We start from the raw sequence: 13796 nt of genomic DNA on the forward strand, positions 1-13796 counted from the left end.
CAATACCGTCAGGTTGCTGCAGTGACAATTCCGGTACCTCAACAACGTCAACAACCGCAACAACAGAGAGTTCAACAACAAATGCCGCAACAACAACAACAACAGCAACGTCTGTATCAGCCAAGGCAGAGGATGCCTGATAGACGTTTTGACCCACTACCAATGACCTACGCTGAGTTGCTACCTGAGTTACTCAGACTAGGGTTTGTGGAGTTGAGGACTATGGCGCCATTGACAAAAATACCACCTGGGTATGATGCCAACGTGCGTTGTGACTTTCATTCTGGTGCGCCGGGACACCACATCGAAAACTGCAGGGCTTTTGATCATAAGGTCCAGGATCTGATTGATGCTAAAACTATCAATTTTGCTCCTGTACCGAATGTTGTAAATAACCCTATGCTGCCGCATGGTGCTCACCGAGTGAACAACATTGAAGGGGTTGAAGCTGAAGATCTGGTGGTCAGTGTTGAAAATGTTCAGACTTCTTTGTTGATTGTCAAGGGCCGTTTGCTGAATGGGGGTGTAGAACCGGGCTGTGATCAGGGCTGTGTTGATTGTGCTGAATCTGAAAATGGCTGTGGTCAGTTAAGGGCCGGTATCCAGGGTTTGATGGATGAGGGTTGTTTGCAATTCAGTCGGGCTGTAAAGGATCGTGGGTCAGTGTCAACTGTCACTATCTACTTTAAACCGTCTAAAGGACGTGGTCAGAGGGTTAGTGCGCCTACAATAAGTGGTACTCCTGTTACCATCTCTGCACCTATAACCGCCAGCAATCCGACTACCATTGATGCGCCAGTCAGAAGGGTTGTTGATACTCGGGTTGTGCCATGGAAATATGATAACGCGTATCGCAGTAATCGGAGGGCTGAGAATCAGACGAGGCCGGTTAATCAAGCGCCTATGACAATCGGTGTGCCTAGTAGAACTCCTGTGGTTGTGAGTCCAGCTGTGGACAACGTTGGTGGACCAGGAGGTTTTACTAGAAGTGGACGTTTGTTCGCTCCACAACCTTTAAGAGACAACAATGTCGAGGCTCTCGCCAAGGCTAAAGGCAAACAGGCTGTCGTTAACGAAGAACCTGCTCAGAAGGAGGTGCCTGAGGTTTCATTTGAGAAGGACGTGGAGGAGTTCATGAAGATAATCAAGAAGAGTGACTACAAGATTGTAGATCAGCTTAATCAGACTCCGTCTAAGATCTTGATACTCTCTTTGCTGTTGTGCTCTGAGGCACATCGTAATGCCTTATTGAAGATGCTGAATATGGCTTACGTACCTCAAGAGATTTCCGTCAACCAACTGGAAGGTGTGATTGCCAACGTGAGCACCAGGCATGGTTTAGGATTCACTGACCTAGACTTGACGCCTGAGGGACGTAATCATAATAAGGCCTTGCATATCACCATGGAATGCAAGGGTGCTGTTTTGTCTCACGTATTGGTAGACACCGGCTCGTCGCTGAATGTGTTGCCCAAGCAAATTCTGAAGAAGATATCTGTTGAGGGGGTTGTGCTCACTCCGAGTGACCTGATAGTTCGTGCATTCGACGGATCCAAACGTTCTGTTTTTGGTGAAGTCACCTTGCCGGTGAAGATAGGTCCGGAGGTTTTTGACATCATCTTCTACGTGATGGACATTCAGCCCGCGTACAGTTGTTTGTTGGGGCGTCCGTGGATTCACGTAGCAGGGGCAGTTTCGTCAACTCTCCACCAGAAGCTTAAGTATGTCTGGAACGGTCAGATTGTGACCGTGTGCGGCGAAGAAGATATTCTGGTGAGTCACCTATCCTCTTTCAAATATGTAGAGGTGGATGGCGAGATCCACGAAACCTTGTGCCAGGCATTCGAGACTGTTGCTCTCGAAAGGGTGGCGTTTGCTGATCAGAAGAAGCCGGGTGCTTCAATTGCGTCTTACAAGCAGGCCAAGGAGGTTGTTGACTCTGGCAAGGCTGAAGGCTGGGGAAAAATGGTGGATTTTCCTATCAAAGAGGATAAGTTCGGTATTGGCTATCAACCTTTGCAAGCGGAGCAGGGTGTACAAGCGGGTCCTAGTACCTTTACCAGCGTTGGGCTGATGAATCACGGTGACGTCTTTGCGGTCAGTAGTGAAGATGGTGACAGTGATTGTGATCTCGACAACTGGGTTCGCCCGTGTGCACCAGGGGAGATGATCAACAACCGGACAGTCAAAGATGTGGTCCAAGTTACTCTTCAAACAGAGTAATTTTCTTTTGTTTTTTCATTCTGCACAAAACCCTACGTTCTGCCCAAGATGTAGTGGTTCATTGTAGGGCCTTAGCATGTTTTCAATAATTATCATTAATAAAGGACGTTTTGCAAACAATTTTGTGATCCCTGTCTTTCTATTTGTTTTCATTTTTCAAAAAAATAAAATGGCAATGTTTTTGTTTTTGTGACTTTCTTGAACTCTTTTTTCTAAAACAAAGCATTAAACATGCAGAAGTGATCTCACGGAATCCACTATGAACAGTTTTGTTATGGCTCAGTATGATTTCAATAATCCCATCTACCAAGCTGAAGAGGAGAGTGAGGAAGACTGTGAACTCCCTAAAGAATTGGTGAGATTGTTGAAGCAAGAGGAGAAGGTCATCCAACCTCATCAGGAGGAGTTGGAGATTGTGAATCTTGGTACTGAGGACGCCAGAAGAGATATTAAGATCGGGGCTGCTTTGAAGGTAGAGGTCAAGAGCAGGTTGATTGAGATGCTGAGAGAGTATGTGGAGATATTCGCCTGGTCTTATCAAGATATGCCTGAGCTGGATACCGATATTGTGGTGCATAGACTACCTCTCAGAGAAGATTGTCCTTCAGTCAAGCAGAAACTTTGGAGAACTAGTCCTGATATGGCAGTGAAAATCAAGGAAGAGGTTCAGAAGCAGTTCGATGCTGGTTTCTTGTCAGTAACGACTTATCCCCCGTGGGTGGCCAACATTGTTCCCGTGCCGAAGAAGGACGGCAAAGTCAGAATGTGTGTCGATTACCGGGATCTGAATAGAGCGAGTTCGAAAGATGATTTCCCATTACCTCACATTGATGTATTGGTTGATAATACGGCTCAATCCTCGGTTTTCTCTTTCATGGATGGTTTCTCGGGCTATAACCAGATTAAGATGGCGCTAGAGGACATGGAAAAGACGACATTCATTACACCTTGGGGCACGTTTTGCTATAAGGTGATGCCATTTGGGCTGAAGAATGCCGGTGCTACCTATCAGAGGGCTATGACGACTCTCTTTCATGACATGATGCACAAAGAGATTGAAGTGTACGTGGATGATATGATTGTGAAGTCGCAGACAGAAGAGGAGCACCTGGTTAATTTGCAGAAGTTGTTTGACAGGCTGAGAAAGTTCAAACTGAGGCTGAATCCGAATAAATGTACGTTTGGGGTGAGATCAGGGAAGCTGTTAGGTTTCATTGTCAGCGAGAAAGGGATTGAGGTTGATCCAGCAAAAGTCAAAGCTATTCAAGAAATGCCTGAACCGAAAACAGAAAAGCAGGTTTGTGGGTTTTTAGGGAGATTGAACTACATTGCAAGGTTTGTATCTCACCTAACTGCCACGTGTGAACCGATATTCAAATTGCTAAGAAAGAATCAAGCAATCAGGTGGAATGATGATTGTCAGAAAGCTTTTGACAAGATAAAAGAGTATTTACAGAAACCTCCAATCCTAATCCCCCAGTTCCTGGGAGACCTCTGATAATGTACCTGTCAGTGACCGAGAATTCGATGGGGTGTGTATTGGGGCAGCATGACGAGTCTGGTTGAAAAGAGCATGCCATATACTACCTTAGCAAAAAGTTTACCGACTGTGAAATCAAATATTCACAGCTTGAGAAAACTTGTTGTGCTTTGGCCTGGGCTGCTCGCCGACTGAGGCAGTATATGTTGAACCATACTACCTTGTTGATTTCTAAGATGGATCCAGTGAAGTACATCTTTGAGAAGCCGGCTCTCACCGGACGTGTTTCCCGTTGGCAGATGATTTTAACAGAATATGATATTCAGTACACGTCTCAGAAGGCCATCAAAGGTAGTGTTTTGTCAGACTATCTCGCCGAGCAACCGATTGATGATTATCGGCCGATGATGTTTGAATTCCCTGATGAAGACATCATGTATCTAAAGATGAAAGATTGTGAAGAGCCTCTTGTCGAGGAAGGACCGGATCCTGATGACGAGTGGACACTAATGTTCGATGGGGCTGTGAATGTGAACGGTAACGGTGTTGGTGCAGTGCTTATCAATCCGAAAGGTGCTCATATACCTTTTTCTGCCAGATTGACTTTCGACGTCACCAACAATGAGGCTGAGTATGAGGCTTGTATCATGGGGATAGAAGAATCCATTGATCTGAGGATCAAAACCCTTGACATTTATGGAGATTCCGCTCTAGTGATCAATCAGGTCAATGGAGATTGGAATACCAACCAGCCGCATTTGATTCCGTATCGAGATTACACTAGAAGAATACTGACGTTCTTCAAGAAAGTGAAGTTGTATCATGTCCCCAGGGATGAGAATCAGATGGCTGATGCCTTGGCTACTTTGTCTTCTATGATCAAAGTTCATTGGTGGAATCATGTACCACATGTTGCGGTGAATCGACTCGAGAGGCCTGCGTATGTGTTTGCAGCCGAGTCTGTTGTTGATGAGAAGCCGTGGTACTATGATATCAAGAACTTCCTCAAGAGTCAGGAGTATCCTGAAGGTGCGTCGAAGAATGACAAGAAAACCCTGAGAATGCTAGCTGGAAGCTTTTATTTGAATCAGGATGATGTTCTGTACAAGAGAAACTTTGACATGGTTCTGCTCAGATGCGTGGATAGACACGAAGCAGACCTGTTGATGCAGGAAGTGCACGAAGGTTCGTTTGGTACCCATGTTGGTGGTCATGCCATGTCCAAGAAATTGTTGAGAGCCGGTTATTACTGGATGACTATGGAATCCGATTGTTTTAAGTACGCTCGGAAATGCCATAAATGCCAGATCTATGCTGATAAGGTGCATGTACCACCAAGCCCTCTGAATGTCATGAACTCGCCTTGGCCGTTTGCCATGTGGGGCATTGATATGATTGGGAAGATCGAGCCTACTGCGTCTAACGGACATCGCTTCATCTTGGTTGCGATTGATTACTTCACCAAATGGGTGGAAGCAGCTTCCTATGCTAACGTTACCAAACAAGTGGTTGCCCGGTTCATCAAGAAAGAAATCATCTGTCGTTATGGAGTTCCTGAGAGAATCATCACTGATAAGGGTTCGAATCTCAATAACAAGATGATGAAAGAGCTTTGCAAAGATTTCAAGATTGAACATCACAATTCTTCTCCTTACAGGCCGAAGATGAATGGTGTTGTAGAGGCGGCAAACAAGAATATTAAGAAGATTGTGCACAAGATGGTCGTGACGTACAAAGATTGGCATGAGATGCTGCCTTTCGCTTTGCATGGGTACCGTACTTCAGTACGTACGTCGACCGGGGCAACCTCGTACTCCCTTGTGTATGGTATGGAAGCAGTCCTACCTGTTGAAGTGGAGATCCCTTCTCTGAGAGTTTTGTTAGATGTCAAGCTGGACGAAGCCGAGTGGATTCAGACAAGGTTTAACGAGTTGAGCCTTATCGAAGAGAGACGGCTAGCAGCTGTGTGCCATGGGCAGTTGTATCAGAGAAGGATGAAGAGAGCCTTTGATCAGAAAGTGCATCCTCGGAGCTATCAAACTGGTGATCTAGTTTTGAAGAGGATCCTTCCTCCCGGTACAGATAACAGGGGCAAATGGACTCCTAATTATGAAGGTCCATATGTTGCGAAGAAGGTTTTCTCCGGTGGAGCCTTGATGCTTACAACTATGGATGGTGAATATTTTCCGTCCCCTGTTAACTCAGATGTAGTCAAAAAATACTTCGCATAAATTGACCCGCTGGACAAAAAGAATAAAAGAGTCCAGGAAAAAAAGGGCATCCCGGCGAACCAAAAAACAGAAAGAAAAGGTTCGGGAAAAAATTAGGGATAAAAATGAAAAAAGATTGTACACCCGGTAAGTCGAAAACCCGCAAGGGAGGCTTAGGCAAAAATGGGTATCCCGGTGGATTGAAAACCCGAAAGGGCGGTCCAGGCAAAAGAGGGATTAGAGCGAAGACTACAGTCTGAGTTATCTGTACTTCGTCATGCTTCGTCGTCTGCCATCTCGAAAGATGTGATCGATCCAGTCATTCTTCTCAGAAAGCAAGGAGTTGGGAGGAAAACTGATGATCTGTGAGTTATAACAGAATTGGGAAATAGTGGATGTCGTGTTCACATTGCCATTAGGATAGATTTTTTCCTTTTGTGCGCAATTACCTCTTTCTAGGAATTGCTTCCCAATGTATTCGCCTTTTCAGGCCCATTTTCAATCAATAAAAGTCGTTATTCAGATAAATAGCTCTCTTGTTTTTATTTTACTGTTTTGTTTGCAAAAACGTCCGAATTTTTGATAAGCATTGCATATAAAAACATGAAGGCTAAACAATAACGTGCTGAAAGATAAAACATTTGAAAATCATTTTGAATGTTGAGGACACTTGAGCGTATCTTGTCCATGTAAACTCCCGGGGCATGTGTCGTGTTGTTTTGCAGGTTGTCATCTGTGAGGACGATTCCACAGCAGATATTTCCCAAGCAAGTATGAGAGCTTTCAGAGCTATTCTCCCCTGCAGAGACGCCTGTGGATAGTGCCTTCTATCCCCAGCAGATATAAGAATTGCCTATCCCCAGCAGGCCTGGAAGTGGGTGTATTCCCCAGCGGATATTTCCCCAGTTGAGATCCCCACTGAGTTGGAAGGATGTTGTATCCCCAGCGGATGTATCAGTGGAGCTCTGGTTTGAGGTATTGCTATCCCCGGCATGGTCTCGAGCGCTTATCCCCAGCAGGGTTGTGGATGTCTTTCTCCGGCGTGGTCTGGTATATTACTTTCCCCACCAGAGTTATGCTCCTCCTCAACAGTGGTGTGTTATCCCCAACAGAGTTGCTTTCCTTAGCAGATCTCCCGAGCAGAGGTTTGTGTTGATGGCTTTCCCCAACAAGTTCCCCAAGTGGATCCGGTTCGGTGAAGATTATCTCCAGCAGAGTTTATCCTACTTGTGGATTGGTTGGGTCGTCCCCAGTGAAGTCGCCTTATTTTTTCCCCAGTGAAGTCGTATTGATGGTTCCTCAGCGCAGTCTCCTTGTTTGTTCCTCAGCGGAGTTGTATTGATTATTTCCCCAAGCAGAGTCCCCGAGTGGATTGGGTCCCATGAAGGATGTCCCCGGCGGAGTCTATCCTTTCCCCAGCAACAGTGTTATTTCTCCAGCACGAGTGAGAAGTCGGTGCTCTCCCCACAGAGTATTCCTCAAGCAAAGTCTCCCCACATAGTTGGAGTATCGGATCAGTTTGGCTCCCCAGCCGAAGCTCATCATTTTGCATTTGGCATATAGTAGCCATTGCATCCTCAAAAATCGCGTAGCATTTCCATTCGATATGGAGCATTACGCCACAGAAAAATTCAAACATATGCATTCATGTGTTGGAACCTAATCAGACCATATCCCCGGCAGAGGCGGATCTTTGTTCAACATCTGTACAGCACGTTTGCTACAGTTGCTCCTGACGGCATTCAGGATTGGTACCCCCCAGAGAGGTTTATTTCCTCACCCGTGTGTGAAGGAAAGTCTGTTTCTCCCTAGTGAGATCCCAGCAAGCGTTTAACCTTGTCCCGACATATGTAGATGTCCTTTTGTGATACCGGTCGGTGTCATGTCAGCACCCGCATGTGTTATTTATTTGGTGTCGGTAAACACCATTCTTTCGGTGTCGGTAAACATCGAGTCTCGCACAGTCATTTGTTGATGTCTGGTCTTCTTTTGATGTCGGTAAACATCATCTTTCGATGTGTGTAATACCCTTAACCCTCCCCAGAGGTCACCTCTCCGTTGGTGTTGATAAACGATGAGTTTTTTCTATTCGTCCGTGGACGTCTAGTTTAATTATCCCCAATTAGGGTCACCTCTCCGTTGGTGTCGATAAGCGTTGAGTTTTTCCTATTCGTCCGTTGACGTATAGTTGCATATTCCCCACAGATCATTTGCTAATGTCTGTTGATTCCCCAAGCAGTTCTCCTTCTCTGTTGGTGTCGATAAACGTTGAGTTTTTCCCTATGCGTCCGTTGACGTTTGGTTGAGTCATATTTCCTCCCCCCAAGAGGGTCACCTCTCCGTTGGTTTCGATAAACGTTGAGTTTTTCCTATTCGTCCGTCGACGTATAGTTGTACCCTTCCCCTCAGAGTTACCTCTCTGTTGGTTTTGATAAACGTCGAGTTTTTCTCATTCGTCCGTTGACGTCTGATTGTATATCCTATTCCCCAGTCATTCATTAATGTCTGGTCGATCCCCAGTCAGAGTTCCCTAGTAGAGTTGTCGGTAAACGTCCTGTCTGGTCACCTTTCTCCGTTGGTGTCGATAAACGTCGAGCTTCTCCTTCTCCGTTGGTGTCGATAAACGTCGAGCTTCTCCTTCTCCGTTGGTGTCGATAAACGTCGAGCTTCTCCCGTTCGTCCGTTGACGTCTGGTCGAGTCTTCCCATTCATCCGTTGATATCTGGTTACCTCTCCGTTGGTTTTGATAAACGTCGAGTTTTTCCTGGTCGTCCCCAGTAGAGTTACCTCTCCGTTGGTTTTGGTAAACGTCAAGTTTTTCCTAGTTGTCCGCTGACATCTAGATGTATTTTCCCCAGTCATCCGTTGATGTCTGGTTACCTCTCCGTTGGTTTCGATAAACGTCGAGTTGTTCCTGGTCGTCCGTTGACGTCTAGTTGTGATTTCTATTCCCATTCATCGTCTTTCGATGTCTGGATGTGGTTGTACCTTTGAGAAAAAGAATCAAAATCCCCAGTAATAAATATCAGATCCCAGTTGAGGTTATTGTTGGATCCCCGCAGTGTGCAAATTTCTACGGTTCTTTGGTATTCAATCCCTGTTTACCCTGAAGGTCTGACAGTCGTTGCTCTCATCCATTCGGGTTCCCAGTTGATTGAATAGGGGCAGATGTAGCACCTCAAATTTGCACCCCCTATTTTGTATATACATTTTCATGTTTAGTTCATTAACATTGCATTGTCCACTGCATAGCATTGCATTGTCCATTGCCTAGTGCAAGTCATCAGTCAAGACTAGTCAGGAGATCCAGTTGTGCAAGCAAGCAAGTGCATTTCTTATGGAAGCAAAGCCCTAGGGTTGGTTCATTGAGTTCATATGACCTAGGGATCATTTTGAAGTGGTTTGACCAAAGATTGGAGGCTCAGAGATCATCAGTCAAGATGCAATTCATCTGAAACCCTAGAAAGTCAACCAAAGTCAACAGTCAATGCAATCATGGATTTGAAGATGGGAGATGGTTAGAGAGGCCTCATTCATGTCCATACAAGTCTCATTTGACATTTCAAACATTAACAATGAAGAATTTGAGGTCAGATGAAAAGTTTCCAAAAATAGTAAGTGACCTGTAATTTGAAATTGCCAAAAATGGAAAGGTTTTCTCCTCAAGATTACATGACCAAGAAAGCTTCAAATGAAATTTTGTCCAACATGAAAGTTGAATATCGTGTTCTCCCATTTCCAAAAAGTCCAAGAACATGAATTTCTCATGTATGGTTGAGAAGATATGAATTTCTCATGCATTTTGATCACAAAAATATTTGCATTTCCATTTGAATTTTGGAGGGAAATTTCCAATTTGAAAATGGTGCATTGTTTTTGCATTTTAGGACTTGCCTAGGCTCTAAAACAACATTTGAAAGGATTTCCAATTGAATTTCGTGCACTGTAGCATTGGTAATTACATGCATAAGGTGAATTGCAAATTTGCATCAACACTTCATTTCCACTAATTACTTTAGCATGGCTTAATTGTGATTAGCATACATCATTAACAGACCATATATATAGCATAATCATAACAGAAATTGGATGAGCACATCAAAATTCTCAGATCTAGATCAATTTTCACAATTCTCTTCATTTGGTTCTCTCACTTTTTCATCAAATTTCTCCATAAACCTTGCATTGTTCTTGATTAATCCTTCATCCACAAGCATAATTGGACATTTTTGGAAGCAAGATTCACCAATTTTCGAGCTGATTTGGAACTGTTGAAGCTCACCTCCATCAATGGCAGTTGGATTTTCTGGCCAAATCGTGCAAGGTTGAGCATCAAGCATTCATCCAAATCATCATACAAGAGTGTGGGAGCAACTGTTTGGACTTCTCAAGGCCTGAAAGCTACAAATCCAGTTCTGCATATCCATTAAGGTTAGATTTCGAATGTCACGATTCTTGAAATTATGATATGCGCGTTGTAGATCTTTGAACACTGAGTGCATTGAGCTTTGAATCATCAATTTCCATGGAGAAATGAGATAGATATCGTGATGTTAAGTTTGACCTAGGAAACTTCTTTTGCTCGATCCGTTCATGTTAGTGAGAGTTAGGTCAAATTAAGCATGGCATGATGTTGTATGTTGAAAGATGAGTGCAATGATGTGCTGGATTTGAATTTCTGTGAACTTTTGTTCTTGAGCTCAAGAACACGTATGAATGCGCATGAATGTTAGGGTTTTTATTTTCCAGATCGTGTTTGATCTTCATGAGCGCCTGTTGCATGTGTTTTTGTGTTTCTAATCATGCATTGGTCCAAGTAAGCGTATGCATGGCGTTATGATTGGATGAGATTGTTCTGCAGTGCCACATAACTTAAGTGAAACGGTGCGTTTCACTTAAGGGCGCTCAATTTGAATAAGCGCTCACTTCGATTCCGGGCGCATGCATTTTCCAATAGTGCTTTGCATTTTATTCCCTTGTTCACCATGCCATTCATGTACATGCTTTTTTTAATTTTTCTTTCATTTCAAAAAATCATAACTCCATGAATATTAATCCAAATGACCTGGGAGTTTTTGCATGTTGTTCCTCATGATGTCTATTATTTTTTGACTATTTTTCCAGAAATTGTGCTCGGTTGGAAAATATTTTGGCTTAGGGAATGTTCACATGTGTGCTATCTTGTACCTTTCTTGCCATTTTCTTTGAGAAATGATGAGATTTAATCCAATGCTATTGAAACTTTGCATGCTTAAACTAGACATCCTAATTGACATTTTGGTGTTGAGTTTGCATTTTTATCATTTTTGGTTGTTGAGATATGATCTGGTTAATGTAGGTGTGACAATGTGTGTCACACTATTGCTTGCTCAACTTGTTGATTTTCTTTGCCATGCCAAATAAATGCCAAATGATGTGATTTTTTGCATGATGCTTCTTCTGGATGTTAGGATTGATCATGAAGTTTTGTGGAAATTTTGGATAGATTTCTGATTTGTTTGGTATTTTTCTTGCTGGATGACCATTTGTGGACTTTTGAATAGTCATGAACTTCAATGATTTGTGAAATGCTTGATGTTTATCATATGGACTTGAAATTTTGCACATTGTTTCTAGACACTTTGAAGATTATTGCGGCTTTGGTTTGAGATATTTATCATTTGTCAATTCTGTTTTAGGCTTGTGTGAAGTTGATGTAGCATATTGTGCCCTAATTGAGCTTGTTTGTGCTTACCATGACTTGATGAATTTTATTACCATGCTTCTACTTGTCCAAATGCCTTGATTTTTGGTATGATGATCATGTGATGTGTGTTGTTTAGCCATGACTTTTCTTGGGATTTATTGAACCATTTTGGAATTAATATGGACTTGTTCATTCTGTTGCTTCAATGTGGTTCCAACTTGCATGCCTTGCCTTATTTGACTTGTGAAATGAATTTGGTTGATGCTATTGACATGGGACCACTTGGATATTGTTCTTAATTGATTGAGCTTGATTCATGTCAATTTTCATGTTCTGTTTTGGATTATTTATCCCACTTTGACCCTAGGCCTTGTCCTAGTGGTTTGTGCTTATGTTTGAGCTTTGTTTTCAGGACAAGAAGCATATGGCCTTGAGGAATTGATTCATTGGTTTGAGTTGCCTATTTGGTTTATGTTGATTAACATTGAGTTGTTTTGTAGGTGATTTAGCTCATTTGAGTTGAGCTTGTGCCTTGTGCATTGTAGCTTGCACTTGTTGTCTGTTTGACCTTATCTGTTGACTTTTGAATTGTCTGTTTGACTTTGTGAGTTGTGTACTGACTGAGTTAGATTGTTTTCAGGTACATTAGTTGCTTAAGTTCTTTGAACTTGCTTTTGTTGTTGCTTGGTTGCTTAACCACTAGAGGTATAATTCACTGACTTCATGTAGTCTGGAAGACCTGTCCTGTTACTTGGGCAGGCACCTGTCTGAAGTCCTCCTTAAGAGGCAATGCTTGTGTTTGTTTATCTTTGTGCCAAGAAGGAAAGACCTTTAATAAGGCAATTGGCAGATAAAAGAGATGTGTAGTCCATCTCCTGCTATTCAGTGTGTCATCCCTCTGCTCACATTACATGTTGATGCATTGTGGATATTAACCCAAGATCCTTGTTGAGTCACACATGTGGAGAGAAGAGTTCCTGCTTTCTGAACTCCCACACTTTCATCTGTCTAAAGCTCTCCCAGGCCAGGGATAAGAGCTGTGAGGCACACCCCTCACTTCCCATTTCATCTGCTTCACCCTAACTCTCAATGTTAGGGTTAAGAGCTAACATCACCCGATTCCAGTTGGCTTGTGTTTCACAGCCTAGCCTTGTGTGAGCCCACTTTGTTTGTATATAGTGTGTGCTATTTATGTGATTGATTGCTTTGCTTGTGCTGTTTAGGTTTAGCTTGCTCCCTGTGCAAGTTAGATAGCAACCTTAACTTAGGGATGATATGCATGACAACTTCTAGGCTCGAGTCGTAGTCTCCCTAGTAGTTTGTGTCTCCCTTTGTATCTGGTTAGGCTAGTCCTTTGTCCCTGCGTAGGGGAACTACGTCGCCCTGATCCTCATACCAGATGAGGTATGTAGGCAGGAGATGAGCTGATCTCTCCGGGCGCCCTTTTTGTTTTTGTCTCTTGTGTGTGTTAGGAGATGGATGTAAGACCAGCGATTGGCATTCCGTATCCTTTTGTTGTATGCTTGGAGTCTGATGTAAGTCCAGCGATTGGCATTTGGTTTCCAGTGTGTGTGTTTGGTTCGGAGTCTGATGTAAGTCCAGCGATTAGCATTCGATTTCCATGTTTGCCTGTTTTGTGTGGAGTCTGACGTAAGTCCAGCGATTGGCAGTCGGATTCCCGTGTTGTTTTGTTTGGCGTGCGTTAGCCGAGCTACGAGTGCTATGATTCTTCTCTGGTTAGAGAAGATACGTATGCATAGGATGCGACATCCTAGCGAGCACGTTTCCCCTGTCCCGAACTACGTCGACTCTGATGTCTGTGCCTGATAGACTGCGTAGGCCCAAGATGCGATATCCTGCCGAGTTAGTCTTTTGTCGTTTCTGTGTCTCTTTCAGCCAGTGTTTGATGTTTGTTTGAGCAGTGTTTAGCAACCTTATTCCTTCGTTTTGTGCGTGGATCCCGTCGAGTACGACGGATGCGTAGGGGTGCTAATACCTTCCCTTCGCATAACCGACTCCCGATCCCATCCATCTCTGGTCGCGAGACCATGTCTTTTCCAGGTTTACTTCGAGCGTTTCCTTTCCCTCCTTTGGGATAAATAACGCACGGTGGCGGCTCTGTTGTTTCGTTTTCCCGCCGGTTTTTCGCGTAATGCGACAGCTGGCGACTCTGCTGGGGAGTACTAGAGAAGTTGAC

The sequence above is a fragment of the Lathyrus oleraceus genome, chromosome 7 (genome assembly GCF_024323335.1).
Source record: "Lathyrus oleraceus cultivar Zhongwan6 chromosome 7, CAAS_Psat_ZW6_1.0, whole genome shotgun sequence".
Classification (NCBI taxonomy): Eukaryota; Viridiplantae; Streptophyta; class Magnoliopsida; order Fabales; family Fabaceae; genus Lathyrus; species Lathyrus oleraceus.